Source organism: Lemur catta, chromosome 3 (genome assembly GCF_020740605.2).
Source record: "Lemur catta isolate mLemCat1 chromosome 3, mLemCat1.pri, whole genome shotgun sequence".
NCBI lineage: Eukaryota > Metazoa > Chordata > Mammalia > Primates > Lemuridae > Lemur > Lemur catta.
This window is the reverse complement of record NC_059130.1, coordinates 74320834-74342150: the sequence shown is the minus strand read 5'-3', so window position 1 is coordinate 74342150 and position 21317 is coordinate 74320834. Positions and strand designations below refer to the sequence as shown.

Genomic DNA, 21317 nt, shown 5'->3' with positions numbered 1-21317 from the left:
CAGCTGCTTTTACAGAACAGTTTTTGCACAAACACACCTGGAATCCCTCACATCCCAGCAAGTTGTCAGCATAGGGAACCCTTGATTAAGCTTAGCATATTTCCAGCCCCAGGGATTCAGAACACAAATTTCACATAATTAACATTTACATGCATATGCATGTATATTTATATGATTTTGCACGCTGTGTTCAATAGTCTCCAACTTAATGAAGTAGTGCACTCTGCAGTGGTCATGGGGGCTGTCTTTTTCTCTGGGCCATCTCCTAATATAGAGGACAATTGTCAGGGCCCCAGGAAACTGAACAAATGGAGGGAGCTGAGAGAAGCTGCACGGAAAGGAGGAGGCACCCAGGGCCCTGAGCAAGAGGCCTCCCTCCTGCTAACAGCCAAGGAGTCTATGGAGCACTGTGGCTTTCCAAGAGCGCCATGCAATGGTGGTGCTTTCTTGCAGGGGCTTTGGCAACATTTAAGGTTCTGCAGGAATGTGGAAAACCAACCCGCCCTGTGCCTTGGAGACCAGCCCCCTTCTTAGCCAGAGAAGGAATTTAGAGAAGTCTGAAGGAGGCATAAACAGCCACCACAGACCTTCAGTGGTGGACCCTCGCTAACAACCCCAGTCTGCGTCATTTGTAATTACTTCAAAATATTTACGTGACAGGTGCTGGGGAGACACAGTGAACATCGGACCCCATCCTGTACTTGTGGAGAAGACAGTTGTGCTGAGGATACAGACAGAGAGCAAGTCAATGGGAAAATGAAAGTGGCATTGTGCAGTGTTATGAAAGAAGCAACCAAGGGCTGGCAAAGGATCGAAGGGTCGGGTGGGAGGGCACTTGCTTTGGTGACAATGGTCAGAGGGTGACCAGTGTGGCTGGAGGGTAGAGAGTAAGGAGGAACAGGCAGAAAAGCAGGTGTGGGTGGGGACACGAGCGGGGACCAGCTCAACCCAGACATGACAGGTGTGCTGCATCTACTAATATTATACAGCCATGTCCACTTGCTTGGGTGATGGTCAGGCTAATGTTCAAAATAATCAACACCTGGCAGGGATGGAACTGGCTTTGTGGGGCCAGAAGCATATACCCTTTTGAGAGCCTTCTTTAAAAAAAGACATTTTAAAATGTCTTCTCAAATCATTTGTTTTCTCAAAACAAAACAAAACTGATGTGGCCTTGTGAACACATAGCTAGGGTCTTTGAAAGGAGTTTTGCCAGTGAAGGGTCCTGAAGCTTAGGCTTCATCAGCTTCACAGTAAATCTGCCTTTAGAAATCATTCACAGCAGATGTCAGCCACAGGCACTGGGACAGCTGTCCTGGAGTGTCCCAGCTAAATGTCAGCAGGACAGGTGTGGCAGATGGCAAGGTTCTTTCGGGGCTAAGGAGGTGGGGTAGGATACCTTCCAAGGAATGGGGCAACGGGATTAGGGATATTTGTAAGGGAGTGGGGATAGTGATGGCCTCTGAATATAAGTGGCAGAAGTTATATAAGTTATAATATATATAATATGAGAGCTGTCCGGAAAGTATCCAGCCAACATGAATACATAATTTGAGGTTTTTTTCAAATGTCTCATGAGTTTGAAGAGAAGGAAGCAAGGCCGTGCCTCCTTAGACATACCTGATGAATGTGCCCTGTAGAGTCTTGCAAAAGCGATAAATACATTTTCATTTTTGGGTTTCCTGTGCTAAAGCACACATTTAAGTGGGAGAGCAGAATGAATTATTAGTATTATTATTGACAGCAAAAATTATTATTCCGTACACTGATTAACCACTCTACAGTGTTCAGAGTGATTCACCTCTATGTTCTCATTTGTTGACAGTAATATTTGGTAAGGTAATCAGAGCAGATTTTTTGATTTTGTAATTTTTTTTTTTTGAAACAGAGTCTCACTCTGTTGTCTGGGCTAGAGTGAGTGCCGTGGCATCAGCCTAGCTCACAGCAACCTCAAACTCCTGGGCTCAAGCAATCCTTCTGCCTCAGCCTCCCGAGTAGCTGGGATTACAGGCATACACCACCATGCCCGGCTAATTTTTTCTATATATTTTTAGTTGTTCAGCTAATTTCCTTCTATTTTTAGTAGAGATGGGGGGGTCTCACTCTGGCTCAGGCTGGTCGCGAACTCCTGAGCTCAAACAATCCGCCTGCCTCGGCCTCCCAGAGTGCTAGGATTACAGGTGTGAGCCACCGCGCCTGGCCCATTTTGTAATTTTCTACTTAAACATGAGGAAACTGAAACACTCCTTCCCTCCTTCCAAAGTGTCTTGTTTACACAGCTAGTAAGTGACAGCTTGGACTTGAACTCAAGGTTTTCAACACCGTGCCCATTCTTTCCACAATACCCATATTAACAATCTCTCTCACTTTGGCTCATGCTGAACAATGAAGATATTTGGAATTTGGATTGAATTTGGAAAACATTTAGCAAGCATCTGTCAATAAGTCTATACCTCATCCTGAGGAGGTAGGATCTCTCTAGTGCTTAAAGTATTTATTTCCAAATAGGTTGCCCAATTTAATACATTTTTCTTAAGCAATTATTGTATGGTAAGACCTGGGCTAGGCTCCGTAGACAACATAAATTGCGGAAGATGATTTGACATAGGATGCCTTTAGACTTCTTTTCCTACCTCTGTGCTACCATAATGCTTCATTTTAACCTCATTTTATCTGCTTGAACAAGTTGAGAGGTGGGGCAGGTGTAATGCATGGATAAATTCCTGGACTCCCACCCGCTAGGAATGGCCCTGTTTACAGCCATCCACTTTCTGCCTTGGAGCCAGCCGTTGCCTTCTGCCATTCCTGAGAGCCCCCATAACTTCCTCACCTTCTTTAGTGTCCTGGATCCTGTCTGTTCACCCAATACACATTGATTTTTCAAAGAATGGTACCACAACAATCTACTTACTGTTGTAATTTAGAATGTTGATGCTGGAGGACATTTTGAGGTGTAATCTGATTGGAAGGGAAAGGATATATGAAATTGCATTTGCCTGGCACTTTACATAAGATTGAAAAATACTAATAATCCACATTAAAGAATCAAGGGCTGATGGAGATTTGTGGGGAAATCAAGCCCTACCTCATACTCCCCTGCAGACATCTAAATAAAGCCCTATTCCTTTTGCTACCTAATGAAGCTGAGATGCCAGAAATGTACCGGTATAATGTAACAGAAGAAATACAATTCTCAGGGAGGTAGGATTTGGGACTGGATCTATTACTCATGACTCATTCACTTCCCCAACAATGGCTACCAAGAGGTCTCAGAAGACATTTCTTTAAGCAGAACATTAAGATAAAATTTGTGTTTCTGGAAGTATGGAAAACTAGATGCTCTGACTGACTCTCCTACCAAAAAGTAATTTAAAAATCTGGATAAAATATATTTTAAAACATTAAGTGCAAGCAGAAGCTAGAAATAAAATGTCAAAATTTAAGAGTCCAACATCAAAGTGAATAAAGAAGAACAAGCTATTAATATGCAACAGTATGGACTAACCATTGTGCTGAGCAAAAGAAGCCAGGCAAAACACAGTATATACTGTATGATTTTATTTATATAAAATTCTGGAAACTGCAAACAAATCCACAGTGGTAGGAAGTAGGTCAGTGTCACCTGAGGATGGAGGTAGATGGAGAAATATGTTACAGTGGGATGGGGGAAGCTTCTGGAGCCATGGGAGTATTCACTATCTTCATTATAGGGATGGCTTCATGAGTGTATATTGCCAAAATTGATCAAATATGTACAGCTTATAGTACTTCAATTATACAGCAATAAAGTTGCTAGTAAAAAATACCCAGACTAATTAACAAAAACCAAAGTGATAGCAAGAACTCAAAACTTGAACACTGCTTAATGTGGTTTTTACCCTGAGGGCACACACCAAACTATGGTCATCTTGAGCTTCCTGTTCACAACGTGGAAGGGTGAGGGGGGAAAAGGAGAAAAAGCCTAAAGTGGGGAGTTTAATAGAGGAGACCCTGTACAAAGCTGGAACCTCAAAGTGCTAGAGCTTTCCTGTAAGGATGACCAAAGCATAAAGCAGTCCCTCACTCCCTGCCCACTCAGGGCATGATAAGTTTTAGTATCTATCTGTGCTTATTTTATCTTGATAGCAAACACATGGTTTCTGGATCAGAGATCAGACCAATTATTTACTTACGGCAATAACATTACTGGTTCCCCATGCTCCATGTACCCCCTTGTGGTGATGTGACGAGGGCAGATGTTCACCTTGCATGTACAGAGGGAGTCTGTCCTCCAAGAGGGGACCCCAGAAATTCTGAACCTCAGAGTTTACACAGGAAGTGTTTCACAGCTGCCACCTGCCCCTCTGCAAAGAGGGACAGAGACCTTTGGTCTCTAATGTAAACAAATCCTCTGTGGGAAGAGAAGGGGAAAGTTCCTAGGTGTTTACAACCCTCTGAAAGTAAACAAATAATAGCTCCAGGAGAGATAAATCTCCAAATCTCTCTGGGGTTATAAACTATCTTTAATTTCCAAGGCTTGTTTGCCATTCACTCGTACTTTGCCAGGAAGTTTTGCTCATGCACAAACACAAAAATATTCACACTGTTTCTCGACAGAGGATAAGAGGGAACACTACCTACCTTGAACTTAGATGCTTACAGAGGGGTGAAATACCTTCTTGTGCACTCATAAACATAATATGACCTCATGCACGTTGAATTCCCATTACCTGGAATGTAATAATAAATTAAAGTAGACACTTAATTGATGATTTAATAGTTGATTAGTTACAGCTGAAAACAGAGCTGAAAAATAAAATCATACTGGAAATCAACCAGCATTATGCAGAGAGAGACAAAGAGATGGAAAATATGAAAAAGAGGTTAATAGGTATGGGAAAGAGAATGAAAAGATCTGTCATGAGTCTAATTGGAGTCCCAAAAGGAGAAAAAGAGAGAGAATGGAGAAGGGGCAATTTTTGAAAAGACAATAATTTCAGAATTGATGGAAGACTCTAATCCTGAAATTCAGAAAGATCAATGAATTCTGAGCAGGTTCCTTTTCTAATTAGAAGAAATACATTCCTAGGTACACCATAGTGTGTATTAACGGCAGCAAGAAAGACAGATTACCCTCAAAAGAACACCTAGATTACTGACCAAGAACTCATCAGATTTTTAAAAATTGAGATGTAATCCACATACCATAAAATTTACTCTTTTAAAGTGTACAATTCAGCAATTTTAAGTATCTTCACAAGGTCTGCAACCATCACCACTACCTAGTTCCAGAATAGTTTTATCATCCCCCAAAGAAAGCTGTATCCCTTCACAGTGACTCCCCATTTCATTCACTTCCCCCAAGCCCTGCCAGCCAATACTCTAATTTCTGTTTCTATGGATTTACGTACTTTTGACATTTCATATAAAGGGAATCATATAATATGTGGCCTTTTGTGTTTATTTTCCTTCACTTAACATAATGTTTTCAAGGTTCATTCACATTGTAGCACATATCAGTACTTCATCCCTTTTTGTGGCTGAATAATATTCCATTGTATGGATATCTGTTTCATTTATCCGTTCATCAATTGATGAACATTTGGGTTGCTTCCACTTTTTGTCTATTTTTAATATGCTGCCATGAATACTTATGTACAAGTTTTTGTGTGAACATACGTTTTCAATTCTCATGGTATATACCTAGAAGTGGAATTCCTGAGTCATATGGTAACTCTCTGTTTGGCTTTTTAATGAATGGCCAATGGTTTTCCAAAAGTGGCTGCACCATTGTACATTCCCACCAGCAATGTAGGAGGGTTCCAGTCTTTCCAGATCCTTGCCAATGCTTACCATTGCCCATGTTTTTGATGATAGCCATTGTAGTGGGTGTGAAGTGGTATTTCATTGTGGTTTTGATTTGCATTTCCCTAATGACTAATGATGTTGAGCATCTTTTCATGTTCTTATTATCTATTTATATGACTTTTTTGGAGAAATGTCTTTTCAAGTCCTTTGCCCATTTTAAAATTGGATTATTTGTATTATTGAGTTATAAGAGTTCTTTAATGTATTCTTGAAACTTGATTCCTATTAGATATAATTTGCAAATATTTCTCCCATTCTGTGGGTTGTTTTTCACTTTCTTAATTAAATTGGTAATAATTGATCAACACTTATGTGCACATATGGAAGTAACATTCATCATGTAGCTCTGATTCAGGCGGTGCAAAGGCAATATATGTAACCAAAGTGTTTGTACCCCCGTAATATTCGGAAATTAAAAAAAATAGTGTCCAGGCATTTTTTAAAAAACTATTGAATACCAAGTTTGAAAAAAAATTAAAGACAATTTTAATGTTCTCCTGATTTGCTGGTGCCCTCTTTTCTTCAGCCTTCACTGGGTAAATGTGACAAACTCAAATGTAAATTTACCTTGGATACAGAGTGACATACCATAGTGTTGGTAAATCCTGAGCTGGTCATATCTTCCTCAACATCAGGTGATGCCTTGTGGGACACAGAATGACGGCCCCTAGACAGCAACACTTTAAGAGTGGTCAGTAAGAGAAAACAAGCAGCCCTTCAAGTATATTTGCATCACGTGTGCATGTGCATGTGTGTGTGCACACATAGGCCTTACAGATTCAGAGCTGATAGGATAGGTTGGTAAAATGACTAATGGTCTTCCCTGGGATGGGGATCAATATTGACTAGGGTTGCTCAATTTATTATTTCTCTCAAATCACTTCCCTGGGAAAGTAGGAGAGAGAATGGAATTGATCCTTCCATTTTCCTCTAAAAAGGATGAAGAATTCCTGTTGTGTGCCTCCTGTTTCCTCCAACAGCCTCTCCTTGCAATCCCCACACATCGACCCTTCAGCCTGCTGCGTATCCTTGACTCTGTGAACTTGGTATCTCCCGCCTCACCATGTCTTCCTTCTGTTTCCATCGCCACTCCCCTGGTTTAGGCTTTCGTGATGGGCTGCCTTCTAAGTCATCTCCTTGTCACAGTTCCTCAAATCCACTCTGATCTCTGCACCACTGCCCTAGTGTCCTTCCAAAAGCCTGGATCTTGTCATTTACACTCTGAGAACCCGACAAGAGAGACCAGGTCTTTTCATCGTTATGAACAGCAGTCCTCAGTAAAGCTGGTTGAAAGAAAACATTAATGAGCCTGTCACTCCTTTACACAAAAACCTTCACTGGCTCCTCCTACCTTTTGCCTGATGTCTGAAGAACTTGGCGTGGCAACCTTCCATCCAAGGCCTGCCATAGTCCATGTTTCCTGCCCTACTGCCCACCACAGCCACCCTGCACTACTCTGTCCCTGGTCCCCAAGGGCATCTCCATGTCTCTGGGTCTTTATTCACTTCATCTCCCTTCCAAGAATGTTCTTGATTTTTGAAAAACAAATTGACATCCTTCTCCCTGTGGGCCCAGTCCCAGCATCAGCTCTTCTGTGCAGACCTCCCCTGTCCTGTGTCAGGACCCCTCCTTCTTCGCTCCTGCGGTGCTTTGTGTACACCTTCTGTCTCCTTCCTGGATGACTGGCATTTTGTTTAATCCGGACATATTCTCTCAGGGCCTAGCACAGTGGGATGGTCAATAAACATTTGTTGAATTGAGCTAAATTTTTATGTGCAAGCTTAACTTTTGGGAGAAAAGCTCAGGAAGAAAAATCAGGAGAGGAAGTGGGTATGGGTTTCTTGATTCCCCAGAATTTCTAGCTATTTCAGGCCACTGAGCTGAAACCCCTGGTCCCACAGAGCCCTTGTTGCCATCCCTCTCTGCTCTTTCTCAGTCTCTGGGTTGCTTGCCACCCCTCCTCTGTGTGGCCAGTGGATGTGGTACCTGCCTGCTCCTCCGTCCCCCTCTGGCTTGTCTGACAGTCCCATGAAGAAGGAGGAAAGTGACCTTCCCTGGGACTGTCTTCATGGGGACCCGGATGTAATAGTCTTCCCGCTGCAGGTAGGCAGAAGGAGCAGGGGAGGGAAGCAGGATTTCAAGCTCTTTCCTCTCTTGTTCAGGGATGAAACTCACACCTGATAATAGGAGAGGGGAGAAATCAGAGCAGGTGTTTCCCCTACCAGGAGGCAGAACACGCCTCTAGCACTTCATCTTTTCCCTGAGCTCTGTGAGTTGCTCACGGCTCCCCAGAACTGCATTTCCTATGGACTGAATTCTAGGGTTCAGCCAAAGGACAGGAGGCAAGATCATGAAACCCTTACACATCGAACTGCCTGACCTGCTGATATAATTCATTCGCAAGGACACCATAAGGATGTTATACCTGGGTAGGGCCTGCCCTTTGCTCTGGCTTCTGGGGATGGTTTCCCCTCCCCTGCACATAGCGATGATGTTCCCTGTCCTTATGCTGGGGTGTGGCATCTGCCCTTCTTAACCCATATTGCCTAGTTGCCTGGCCACTTGGCCCTTCCTTCTCATAACTTCTTGTAGCTCCTGTACTCAGACTGACCAAACCCTTCTGGACAGCTTTGAACACAGATCTCCCTGTCTATCCCTCCTGTCCCTGCGCACATTTCCTAAGCTCTTCCCACCAACGCACACACTTACAGGGCCAGCCCAGCGCACAGCATCTACCACCTACACGGTCCAACTGGGATCTACAAGCCATGTGTTGTTATTTAAATCTCAATGAATTAAAACATTAAAAAATTTAAAGATTCACATTAACCACCTCTCAAGCACTCAGGAACCACATGTCACTAGTGGCTATGTATTAGTCAATGTGGATTTAGAACATTTCCATCATCGCGGAAAATTCTATTGAATACGCTGTCACTACCAGGAGTTTTTTTTGTCTTTCTGAGACATGTTCATTGAATTTCATCTGACCAAAATGATTTGTTTTTGCAGCTTTTATTATTCATCTATTAGTTTCTTCAGAGTATCATTCTCTGAATTAAGACTTGGTTTCACCAGCATGGGTATGTAAGTGGAGACAATGTAAGAATGGCCACCGCTATGCAGTGACTATTTTGTACAAGGTACTATGTCAGTCACTTTCTGTATGTTACTTCTGATTCTCACAACCTTGTGAGTTAAGTATTTTTATTTCTATTTATGGATATGGAGACTGAAGCTCAGAGAGGTAAAATGGACTCTAACTGCACAGCTAGTCAGGAGCTGGGATTCCAACTCAGGTCGATCAGGCTTCAAGATCCTTTCTAATTTATGTATCAGTGCCCTTTCGGCGTGCAAGAGCATTTGAAAGGAGGATTTACCCAAGCTGAGACATATGGACTTGAAAGATTTAGTATACAATCGCTGTTCTCAGAGATCTTTCAGCCTAGCTGAGAAGGAAAACAACCTCATTGCTACGGTCATCACATTGCAAACATTTGTATAACATTTTATAATTTACAAAGAGTGTTGTCATTATTTCAGTACTCCAGGAGGTGTTATAGTGCTGGACTTACTAAGGCAAATAGAGGTGTATGCAACTGGATGGTGGAAGTGCTCCAGAAGGAGCATTGACTGTGTGTGATTGACTGGGAGGCACAGAGGAGGTGGCACAGGAGCTGAATCTTGATGGATTAGGAAGATTTCTACAGGCAGAAGGGTGCACTGGGCAGGGATAGTCACATGTTGAAGGGTGCAAGCCCATGCTGAGGCCCCATCCACCTCAGAGCCATCCTCCTCCCTGCAGAGTGAGCTTTCTTCTCCTTTTTCCACCCCCAAGACAGGGTCTTGTTCTGTCCCCTGGGCAAGAGTACAGTGACGTCATCACAGCTCACAGCAACCTCAAACTCCTAGGCTCAAGGGATCCTCCTGCCTCAGGCTCCTGAGTAGCTGGTACTATAGATGCGCATCATCATGCCTGGGTAATTTTTCTATTTTTTGTAGAGACAGGGTCTTGCTTTTGCTCAGGTTGGTCTCGAACTCCTGAGCTCAAGCAATCTTCCTGCCTTGGCCTCGAGGAGTGCTAGGATTACAAGTATGAGCCACCATGCCTGGCCAAGAGTAAGCTTTCTTACATAAGACTGTGGCTGCGTGGCTTAAAATGTTTTGGTGGCTTCCACTGTCTGGGGATATAGTCCTAACTCCCTGGGATGGTTTGGGAGGCTGCACAGTCTGGATGCATCTTTGTTCTCACCATTTCTACCTCTTCCTCACTGCCTACCCTACAGGTGACTTGTTTCCTTTGAACGTATCAAGCCCTCTCTCCTTGGGGCTTTTTTTTTTTTGAGGCACAGTCTTGCTCTGTTACCTGGGATAGAGCGCCATGGTGTTGCCTAGCTCACAGCAACTTCAGATTCCTGGGCTCAAGCAACCCTTCTGCCTCAGCCTCCCCAGTAGCTGGGTCTACAGGCATGCACCACCACGCCCGGCTAATTTTTCTATTTTTTAGTAGAGATGGGATCTTGCCCTTGCTAAAGTTGGTCTTGAACCCCTGACCTCAAGCAGTCCTCCTGCCTCAGCCTCCCAGAGTGCTAGGATTACAGGCATGAGCCACCTTGCCCGGCCACCTTGGGGCTTCTATTCAGATTCTTCTTCATTTGACTGTCCTTCCCTTCACTGCCCTTTTGCTTTTCTTACTCATGTCTCTTTATTCCTTCAGGACTCAGTTATCTGCCTCCTCAGTGGCCTGTGGGCCCCTGTGCTTGCCTCCATCATAACTGCCATCCCCTCCACTGACAAAGCCTCTGTCGTGTGACTGCCTGCCTCGCCCCAGAGGATAAACAACTTCAAGGCAAGGACAGTGTCTTGTTCATTATGTACAGAGCTTGCAGTGTATTGTAAATGACCAATAGATATTTGTTGAATGAATAAATGAAGATGTTCCCATTTACTAAGTATGCTGACCTGTCCTTAGGGATAATACTGGGTTTCATGGTGAATGTATGAGAAAAACACTGAAGTAACCAGTATGATGAAAGTGCATGACTTATGGGATTTTACCACAGATCAATTTTATTTGTGTTTGCCATGTCTCTATACATTTATCCAATAGGCCTAGTTCTCCCCCTGCCCCTGGCTAAACATGTGGGCAGTCCCATGACTTTTCTAGTAATCCTCACACAATCTGTGTTGCCATCGAATATCTCAGTGTTCCCTGAACATGCCTTTGTTCAGGCTCTTCCATCAGCTTGGACACCTACCAAGGCTGACCCCATCCTCCAGACTACGTCTAAACACTGCCTCCTCTGGGAGCTCCCCAGAGCTAAATCACTTCTCAGTATTCCCATAGCTGCAGTAGGACTTTAAACAAGCCTAGTGCATTCCACTTGAACTAAGCACTTAATTGTCTTAAATGTCTAATTATATCAGATCATCAACTGTTGGCTACTGCAATGCAGGTGTTTTATGGGGGTGGGTTGAACAGGAAATAAAGGTCTGTGGATTGGTAAACTGTGAAGTCCTCAAGAAAAAATAGCAAGTGATCACCCCCCCCCCTTTTGTGGGTGGTGAAGGATATTCTGGGTACAGGCAAGTCAGTGCAGGGGACTGAAGATGATCACCGGCTAAGGAAGTCTCCATTTTCTCTCCTTGAAGCCCACAGATGTTCTGGAACCCCTGGGTTCCAATAAAAGCAAAAGAGGACAGCACTCAATTGGCGGTGTGTCCTTGACAATGTGATGGTCTGCTGGACCCAGAAAAGCTAAAAATTAGGAATTCAACTCCAGGCCTGTATCTCATAAGTGAGGTGAAGGGCACTCTGAAGATCAGAAATTTGGCAACCTGAGGAAGGGGCTTGCCAAACGTCTTACTGTTTCCTGACCTAATGTCTTTGGATTATTTTAGGCTGATGAATTTTTTTTTTAATATAACTGTGTTCCAGGATTACTTCCAAGATGTAGTATGGAGCGGGGACAGGGTCCTGCCTGGTTTGGTGTACTAGGTGGTCCCAGCTGTGTTGGAGAACCAGCAAAATGGAGCTTGTACAAGCATCTTTGTGGGGCTCCAAAAGTAGTAAGTGCTATTCATCACCAGGCTGCACAGCGCTTACTTCATCCATGTTTTGCTTTATAACATTAGTTCTGTATCGATCTGATGTCCCACTAGACTGTTTGCTCCCCAAGGACAGGCAACCTGTAGGTCCACAGAGAGAATGCTCTGTACATTCAGTTTTTGGTGAGTGTTTGTTTACTGAATGGTGGCTGCTTTCCTTGTTTCAGCTTCCCTGCTGTTTGGGGTTGGTTCATTCAGCTGCCTGAAGCTGAGGCCTAATTAGAACAAGTTTAAGTGTTCAAGCCAGGTGTGAGCAGATTGGCATCATGCTGTTCCTTGACCATTCAGGCAAAAGTTTAGTAAGGAAGCAGCGATCAGTGTGATAGTGACAGGGGGATGGGGCATGTCAGGTTATATCCTAGGAAGGTTTGCATTCAAAGATTGGATAGTCATGTGCGGAAAATATGAGTGTATGAATAGAATTTGCTATGCTGCAATGTGTGTTTTTATAATATCATTTAGTTGACACACCATTGATAGAGAGAGAATGGTACCACAACTTTGGTACAAGTTGTGTTGGTTCACATGTAATTTCCCTAGGCAAAAGGAGCCAGAATAGTGGTAGTGAAATTATAACTACAGAGGCAAAGAAAAAGTCCTGAGCGTGGCTGTTGTATCAGACGCAGCCCTCTCAGGATATTTTGAGAAAATTAAATGTGAGTACCTACTCCCGGGGCTTGTCTCCTGGAGTGGCACTCCTTGTAACTCATAAGCATACCTTGTACACGTGGCAGATGACCTGTCCTCCTGTACATACCTCAGCAGCAATCCAGCTGTTTTGTCTTTGTGCCTGCAAGCTAGCATTTTCACTCTTTTGTTCTGTGCGTTTGTGATACCCCCTTAGTTTGTAATGCTTTGCACATGTCATGTATTTGATGAATAAATAGTAAATGGAAGACTGGCCTCTTAACGCCTGAATCTAGCTGTACTGCATTCCAGGGAGGACGTCACCACCAGAATAATACTTATTTGAACAAATTATTAGTAACACCATGTGCGTTTTTTTTTTTTTTTTTTGATGAGCCAAACAAAAGTCTGCTGGTTAGAAGGGACAAGTTTGTTCTTACGTGCCAAGGGGAGACACAGAGGATTTTAATTTAGTCCACTTGTGTCCTTCCAGCTCCATTCATTCAGGCCTCCTAGAAAGTGGTCCTCCTTGCCCACCCTCTAAAACCTGGTACCTCCACAATCTCTATCTGCTATCCCACTGCTACTCACTTCACTTTATTCCCAAATTTATAACATATATTTACTTGCTTATTGGTTGTCTCCACTGGAATGTGAGCTCACTGTTAGAGCCCAACTCTTAGAACAAAGCTGATGCACGGTAGGTTGTTGCTTAATGAATGCATTCAAATTCTACTCTCTGATACAAACACTTTGGCAAATGATTTGGTACTACTTTTCAAACATGAGTATATGCATAGCCTGTTACCCAGCAATCTCACTCCTAGGTAGGTACTTATGGTGAAACATTCCCATTCTTTTCCAGTATTCATCCTCTTCTTCCTCCATGAAAATAGAATTTCTAGGCTGGTCATATGACTGCCCATAATAAAGACTTCATTTCTTACCCTCCATTGCAGCCAGGTGTGGCCATGTAACTTCTGGCCAGTGAGATATAAGTAGAAATGTGTGTAGCATTTTCTAGGAACCTTCCTTAATAGACAAATGATGTATGTAATTTGCAGCTTATTTTTCATTCTTCCTTCACTGCATTGGCTGAAATGCAGAATGCCATCATCTTGGATTGTGAGGATGAGAGCCACACCCTAGGAACAGCAGAGCTGTGAGCTGGAAGGAGCCGGGGTCTCTAGGGACTTGGGAGAGCAGAGCTACCATACTAGCCATGCATGGCTTCCATCCTGACTTTGAGTAAGAGGGAAATACATTTCTATCTGGTTTCTGTCACTCATGGCTGAACCCAAGCATAACTGAAACAATACCTGGAGAAAATCTCTTCATAAGTACAAGAATATCCATAGCAAAATTAGTCATTACAGAAATGAAAAAGGAAATACCATCAAAATGTCCATCAAAAATTGTGTGGATAAATTTTTTCTTGTAAAGTCATATATATAATATACTTTATAATAATGAAAATGATCAGATGATAGCTATACACATCAATATGGATGAATATCAAAACCATTTTTAAGCAAAATAAAGTTACGCAAAGAAGCATACAGTGTGATTTCAGGTATAATATGAAGTTCAAAAATAGACAAAAATATTCTTTAGGGATACTACACACACATAGGAAGTACAAGTTTAAGGGAAAAAGGGAATGATTGACACAGAGCTCAGGATGGGACCACCTGTGGGTGGAGGGGGGCAGTCCATCAGGGTGGGGCACACAGAGGTCTGCAGAGGTACTGGAGTGACTGTGAAACTCTAGGAGGGTACAAGGCATGTGTGTTTCCTTATTAGGCTTTAAACTAGACGAATATGCATAAACGCTATTTTGAATTTAGGATATATTTCTTTTCCTTCCCTCCTTCCTCCCTCCCCACTTCTGCTCCTTCCCTTCCCTTAGACACAGGGCCTCACTGTCACCCAGGCTAGAGTGCAGTGGCGCAATCATAGCTCATTGCAGCCTCAAACTCCTGAATTCCTGAGCTCAAGTGACCCTCCTGCCTTAGTCTCCAAGTAGCTAGGACTATAGGTGCATGCCACCAGGCCCAGCTGATTTTTAAAAAAAATATTTTTGAGAGATGGGGGCTGGGTGAGATGGTTCACTCCTGTAATCCTTAATTGGCACTTTGGGAGGCTGAGGCAGGAGGATTTCTTGAGCAAGAGCGAGATGCTGTCTCTACAAAAAATAGAAAAATTAGCTGGGAGTGGTGGCATGTGCCTGCAGTCCCAGCTACTCGGGAGGCTGAGGCAGGAGTTTGATGTTGCACTGAGCTATGATGACATCACTGCACTCTAGCCCAGGCGACAGAGTGAGCTCCTGTCTAAAAAAAAAAAAAAAAGAGATTGAAGTAGACATATTCCACTCAAAGTAAACATTCAATACATTGGTTGATGATGGCAATTAGTGCTAAAGGGGAAGAGTGAAAAGCAAATGAATGCCTATAAAGCGAGTTATCTGCTCACTCACCATCAACTTCTATCAGATACAACTTAAGCTCTAGTTTTAAGTTAATGCCAAAATTTCTTTCAAAAAAAAAAACCAAAAATTTATCAATTCATCAAACATTTATTACCTGACCACTATGTGTTTCACATGGTTCTCGCCACTTCAGAACAATATAGACACAGTACAATGAGTCTAAAGTGATTAAGGTGGTGCCTCGAGTATGATAAGTACCAATATTATTATTACTGCTCCTACACATACTTAGCCTGAAAGTCTTTAAGCTCTGAAGCAATTTAGCATCAAAATCGCCCCCAAGACAGCTTTTCCCACCTTTAAAGGCTTACCTTTATAACAGTATGTAGCTAGATTAAGTTGTTTAATTCTACAGAATCAAAACTGCCATAATTTTAGTGGCTTTAAACAAATATTTCTTGTTCATATACATTCTGCTTTGAGTCTGGGTTGCTTTTCTGTGTGATTGTCCTCCATGTATAGGCTCAAGACATCAGGCATTTTGTGCTGATGACACTTTATGTCAAAGCTTGCTCCTATAATTGCCACTGCAGAGAAGGTATGGCTGGAGAGTCTTCAATCACATTTTGTTGGCTAAAGCAAGTTATCTGGCTTCTTCTGACATCAAGGGAGATGGAAAAGGGCAGTTCTGTGATTCTGGAAGGAGTAGTGTATGGTTTGAATGTGTTTCCCAAAGTTTATGTGCTAGAAACTTAATCCGCAAAGCAGCAATGTTGGGAGGTGGGGCCTAATAAGAGGTGACTGGGTCATGAAAACTGCCCTCAGAGAGTGGATTAATGCTGTTATCTCAGGAGTGCCTTAGTTACCATGAGAGTGGGTTTGTTATAAAAGCAAGTTCTGTCCCCTCTTGCTCTCTTGTCCTTCTACCTTCTGCCATGGGATGACGCAGCATGAAGGCCCTCACCAGATGCCAGCGCCGTGCTCTTGGACTTCCTAGTTTCCAGAACCATGAACCAAATAAACTATAGTTGATAAATTTTCCAGTCTCAGGTATTCTGTTAAAGCAACACAAAACACACTAACACAAGTGGTACCAAACACTGGTGAATGGTGGTGCAGCAAACACTGGTGAATGGGTGGTCTAATTAAGGTACACATTACAAAGTGCTCTCACATACCACCCTACCTTCACCTCCATGGAAGCTCCAAACCATCCTACAAGGAAGTTACTGTTTCATTTTTCCAGATAAGAAAGTATATCATTTTTTCTACAAGGGGTAGAAAAAGAATTCAATTCCTATGCTTAACAACAGTAATGTTTTATTGCCCCTTTCACATCTCACATAAAGGAGTGAATCATGAACATAATTTATACTCTGCTTTTAAGCTTCCAAACATTAGCAGAATAACAGTCATACATCTTATGCCTGGAGTTGTTCACTATTCAGAGCAATCATCATCAGTTCCAGTTGGCTCCACCATACATATTATATACTTTATTTTATACGGAACATTATTCAGCTGGTTTATCAGTGCTAACACTCCCAATTTTTTTTTCTAAAAGTCTTTAAATGCTGAGAATTGCAAGCTGCTTTAGTAATTTCCATTGGACTTTCCCCTCTAGTTCAATTAATTACAATAGTAGGTGTGGTAGGCTGAATAATGGATCCCTTCAAAGTCCATGCCCTAATCCCTGAGACCCATGAATACGTTATCTTACATGGCAAAGGGACTTGGCAGATGTGATTAATTTAAGGATTTTTCTTAGTTGGGGAGTTTTTTTTTTTTTTTGAGACAGAGTCTGGCTCTGTTGCCCTGGCTAGAGTGTCGTGGCATCAGCCTAGCTCGCAGCAACCTCAAACTCCTGGGCTCAAGCAATCCTCCCGCCTCAGCCTCCCGAGTAGCTGGGACTACAGGCATGAGCCACCATGCCTGGCTAATTTTTTCTATATATATTTTTAGTTGTCCAGATAATTTCTTTCTATTTTTAGTAGAGACAGGGTCTCACTCTTGCTCAGGCTGGTCTTGAACTCCTGACCTTGAGCAATCCTCCCACCTTGGCCTCCCAGAGTGCTAGGATTGAGAGCTACCATGCCCGGCCATAGTTGGGGAGTTTATCCTCAATTATCTGGGTAATCACAAGGGTCTTCATAAAAGGGAGGGAGAAGGGCCACAGTCAGAAAAAGGAGATATAATGACAGAAGCAAAGGTTGGAGTGATGCACCCTGGAGATGGAGGAAAGTGCCGTGGGCCAAAGAATGCAGGTGACCTCTAGATGCTGGAGAAATGAAGGAAATGGATTCTCCCCTGGAGGCTCCAGAAGGAATGCAGCCCTCCCAACACCTTGATTTTAGCCTCATTAAATTCCACTAAAGGTTTCAGACCTCCAGAACTGTAAGAAAATGTATGTGTTTTTAAACACCAAGTTTATGATAATTTGATATATCAGTAATAGGAAATGAATACTGTAGGCAAACAGAAATGCAGCATCCTGGAGTATGCATATCCACAGCCCTGCTCAGGAAATTGCTAAGTTCTTCTCCCCATACTGGTCTCCTTTAAAACATTCTTATTGGTTTCCTTGCATTATTATTGGTCCCTCCTCTCTCTCTCTTTCTTTAATCTATTATAACACAGAGCTTGGCGATAAAAAGTATTTTTTGACTCATGTTAGAAAAAACTGTAAGATGCCTCCTTTAACCTATTTTAGAAGATAGGGTATAAATGTTAAATTAGAGGAAAAAGCAAGACAGAAAACAAGTCACATGGGCTTGGGAATCAGACAGAGTTGAGCTTAATACACAGGCACCACTGGCTACCAGCAGTGTATACTTGGGTGCTATGGACTGAATGTTTGTGTCCTTACAAAATTCACATGTTGAAGCCCTAACTCCCAATGTGATGGTGTTTGAAGGTGTGCTTGGGATAGTGCTGAACTTGTAGAGCGCTCAGCAAAAGGTTGATAATATTATTTTTATCTGTGCTCTTTCTACTTTTACCTCTGTATTCAAGGTTCTATTGAAGTACTTCATACTGCGTTTTAAATAATTTGTCTTTTAACATCCATCTCCCTCACTAGACTGTGTGCTTCCTCCTCCTCCGTAAGAATACAAACCAGGCTTTAGTCATTGCCGTATGTGCAGCATTTAGCACGTTTGTCAAATGAGTAAGTAGGAAAGGCAGCCAAGGCAGATGGGTGTGCGTGGTTTTGACAGTTAATAAGCAAGCTCTTTTTAATTTTTAATTCTGCCCTTCCCTCAGGCCTCAGATTCAGAATGGTTTCCACTCCGGCAGAGCTGATGTTCCTCCCATGTGTTTTTGTATTAATTTCTCCTATTGTAAAATGATTGCACTGTAAGGTGATTGTTTGCTTGTTGCCTCCCTTGATAGACCGTCAACTCCTGCAGGGTAGGAAGTGTCTTCTTCACCACTATATGCCCAGTGCACAGCACAGTAACTGACAGATAATACTCAATATCGATCTATTGAATAAATGCATGCATAAACTAATTTTTTCAACAAGGTTAAGACAGGCACTAATACCATTGTTCTTTTAACATTGGAGGAAATCCAGAATTAATGAGATAAAATACCATCCCAAAGGCACAGGAAGATAGGCTGAAGAAAGGAAATATGGATATTAAATTTGTAAGCATGTATGTGTAGCTGCATGTGACAAAGTCCCCAAATAAGAGTGGCTTTTATCTAGTCTCAGCTAGGATGGCAGCTCTGCTCCACAAAATCAGCAGGGACCCTAATAACTTCCAGTCTGAGGCTTTGCCATTCCTGGAGTCCTGTCCCACTTGCATGGTCAACCCATGCTGTAGTTCAGGCAGTGAGGACAAAGAACAAGAAGGGCAGAGCATACCTCTCTTCTCATAGAACACAATCTGGAACTTGCAAAGTTCACCCTCACTTCTGCACACATGGCCACTCTCACTATAAAAATGGCTGAGATATGTCATCTTTATATTGAGCAGTCATAGGCCCAGCTTTAAATTTCATTACTTTGAAGGAGAGAAATAATATTGGTAACAGGTGGTCTATGCCATAGATATTAATGCTCCTCTTTTTCTAGGTGGAGAGGAAAGGATGGAAAGGAAAGAGAATATTAGGGGTCTTTTTCTTTTTTAAAGTAGCTCAACCGTTTTTCGACATGTCAACAACCATTAAAAAAATAGGGATTAAGAAACTTAAAAGACATACAACCAAATGTAATGTATGGCCCTTTTTCTTTTAGATCCTGATTCGAATCTGAACAAAATAAAATGTCCGGCCAGGCGCGGTGGCTCATACCTGTAATCCTAGCACTCTGGGAGGCCAAGGCGGGTGGATTGTTTGAGCTCAGGAGTTCGAGACCAGCCTGAGCAAGAGATAGACTCCATCTCTATAAAAATAGGAAGAAATTAGCTGGACAACTAAAATATATATACGAGTAGACCTACCATTTGATCCAGAGATCCCATTATTGGGCATCTACCCAAAAGAACAAAAGACATTCTATAACAAAGACATCTGCACTCAAATGTTTATAGCAGCACAAATCACAATTGCAAAGATGTGGAAACAACCCAAATGCCCATCAATACATGAGTGGATTAATAAAATGTGGTATATGTATACCATGAAGTACTACTCAGCTATAAGAAATAATGGGGATATAGCACCTTTTATATTTGCCTGGATAAAGCTGGAACCTATTCTACTAAGTGAAGTATCCCAAGAATGGAAAAATAAGCACCACATGTACTCACCATCAAATTGGTTTCACTGATCATCACCAAAGAGCACATTTAGGAATAACATTAATCGGGTGTCGGGCAGATGTGGGGGGGGGAGGGGATGTATGTATACATACATAATGAGTGCGATACACAGTCTAGGGGATGGACATGCTTGAAGCTCTGACTGGGGGGGGAGGGGGTAAGGGCAATATACGTAACCTAAGCTTTTGTACCCCCATAATATGCTGAAATAAAAAAAAAAGAAAAAAAGAAAAAATTAGCCAGGCATGGTGGCGCATGCCTATAGTTCCAGCTACTTGGGAGGCTGAGGCAGAAGGATTGCTTGAGCCCAGAAGTTTGAGGTTGCTGTGAGCTAGGCTGATACCACAGCACTCTATCCCGAGCAACAAGGTAAGACTCTGGCTCAGAAAAAATAAAAAAATAAAAAATGAAATAAAATAAAATGTCCATAAAAAAGATAGGTGGGAAATTTGAAAATAATAGTATTTCAAATGTGATAATCTACTGTCAGTTATGCCACACTTTGAATGAGACGTGATTTTGGCTACTTTTTTAGAGATGCATATTTAAGTATGTAGGGGCAAAATGACATAATACCTGGGGTTTGCTTTAAAATATTTCAGCAAGAGAAGGGAGTAAGGATAGATAAAACAATGTGACAAAGCTTTTATAATTACGGAACCATCTTACTTTGGGATAGGTTAGCATTTTTTCACAGCAAGAAAATTAAAAAAAAAATTAGCTCAGCATTCTTGATGGAGAGATTTCAGTCAAAAGATAGCAGTAATTAATGAAGGCTATTTCCTTTTAAAGTTCCAGGTCCTTGCAGAGCTCTGGGAATGGCAGACAAACCCTCTCCCAAATTTCTCCCCTAGGGGCTTTGGTTCTTCTTTTACATTACAATAGCACTGACATTTTAAAAAAAACAAAAATAGCCCCACAAAATATTTAACATGCTGGACTTGTTGCTGGCACATACTTAGAATTGAGAAAATGAGTCAGACAGGCCTCTAACTAGGTGGTTCATTCTAGTTAATTTTCGGATCCAATCTGATCCTGGACGCAGTCCAGCACTTCTGTCATGACTTTTTCTTTTTTGAGACAGACTTTCGCTCTGTTGCACAGGCTAGAGCGCAGTGGCACAATCCAGGTCACTGCAACATGTACTCCTGGGCTCAAGGGACGCTCCCACCTCAGCCTCCCTGAGCGAGCCACTGCGGATGTCATGACTTCTGAGCCCAGTCCGCGTCAAATATTTTCTCAAACCAAGTTGGCGCACTAGCTCATAACATAAATCGTGGAGTTTCAGAATCTAAGAGCGATTACCCATGCAGTTGTGTGCAGCCACTATCTCATGTGATCACGCAATGCTCCTGGGGTTTGCTGGAAGCTCTCCTTCGAATTCTACTTCAGACACCACCTGTAAAAGAAAAAGTTCACACAGATAAGTTGCACAGTTTAATTGAGCAAAGAACTATCTACAAGGTGTGCAGCTTCCAGAACCAGACGATGCTGAGAGACGAGACTCAGACTCAGCGGCTGCCCACGCCGTCGGATAATAT

The 21317-nt window shown here is 42.4% G+C and overlaps 1 long non-coding RNA gene across 2 annotated transcripts; it reads right to left on the bottom strand.

Moving 5' to 3' along the window:
* Window positions 1-3566: 3566 nt before the first annotated feature.
* On the bottom strand, window positions 3567-19335 carry LOC123635535. 2 transcript variants are annotated; one of them, XR_006734153.1, is made up of 4 exons: window positions 19307-19335; window positions 6436-6514; window positions 4655-4709; window positions 4318-4343 (listed from the first exon to the last, which is right to left on the bottom strand). It is a non-coding gene; the product is annotated as an uncharacterized LOC123635535 (long non-coding RNA). The 2 variants fall into 2 exon arrangements; XR_006734152.1 differs by having other exon boundaries at window positions 3567-4709.
* Window positions 19336-21317: the final 1982 nt, after the last annotated feature.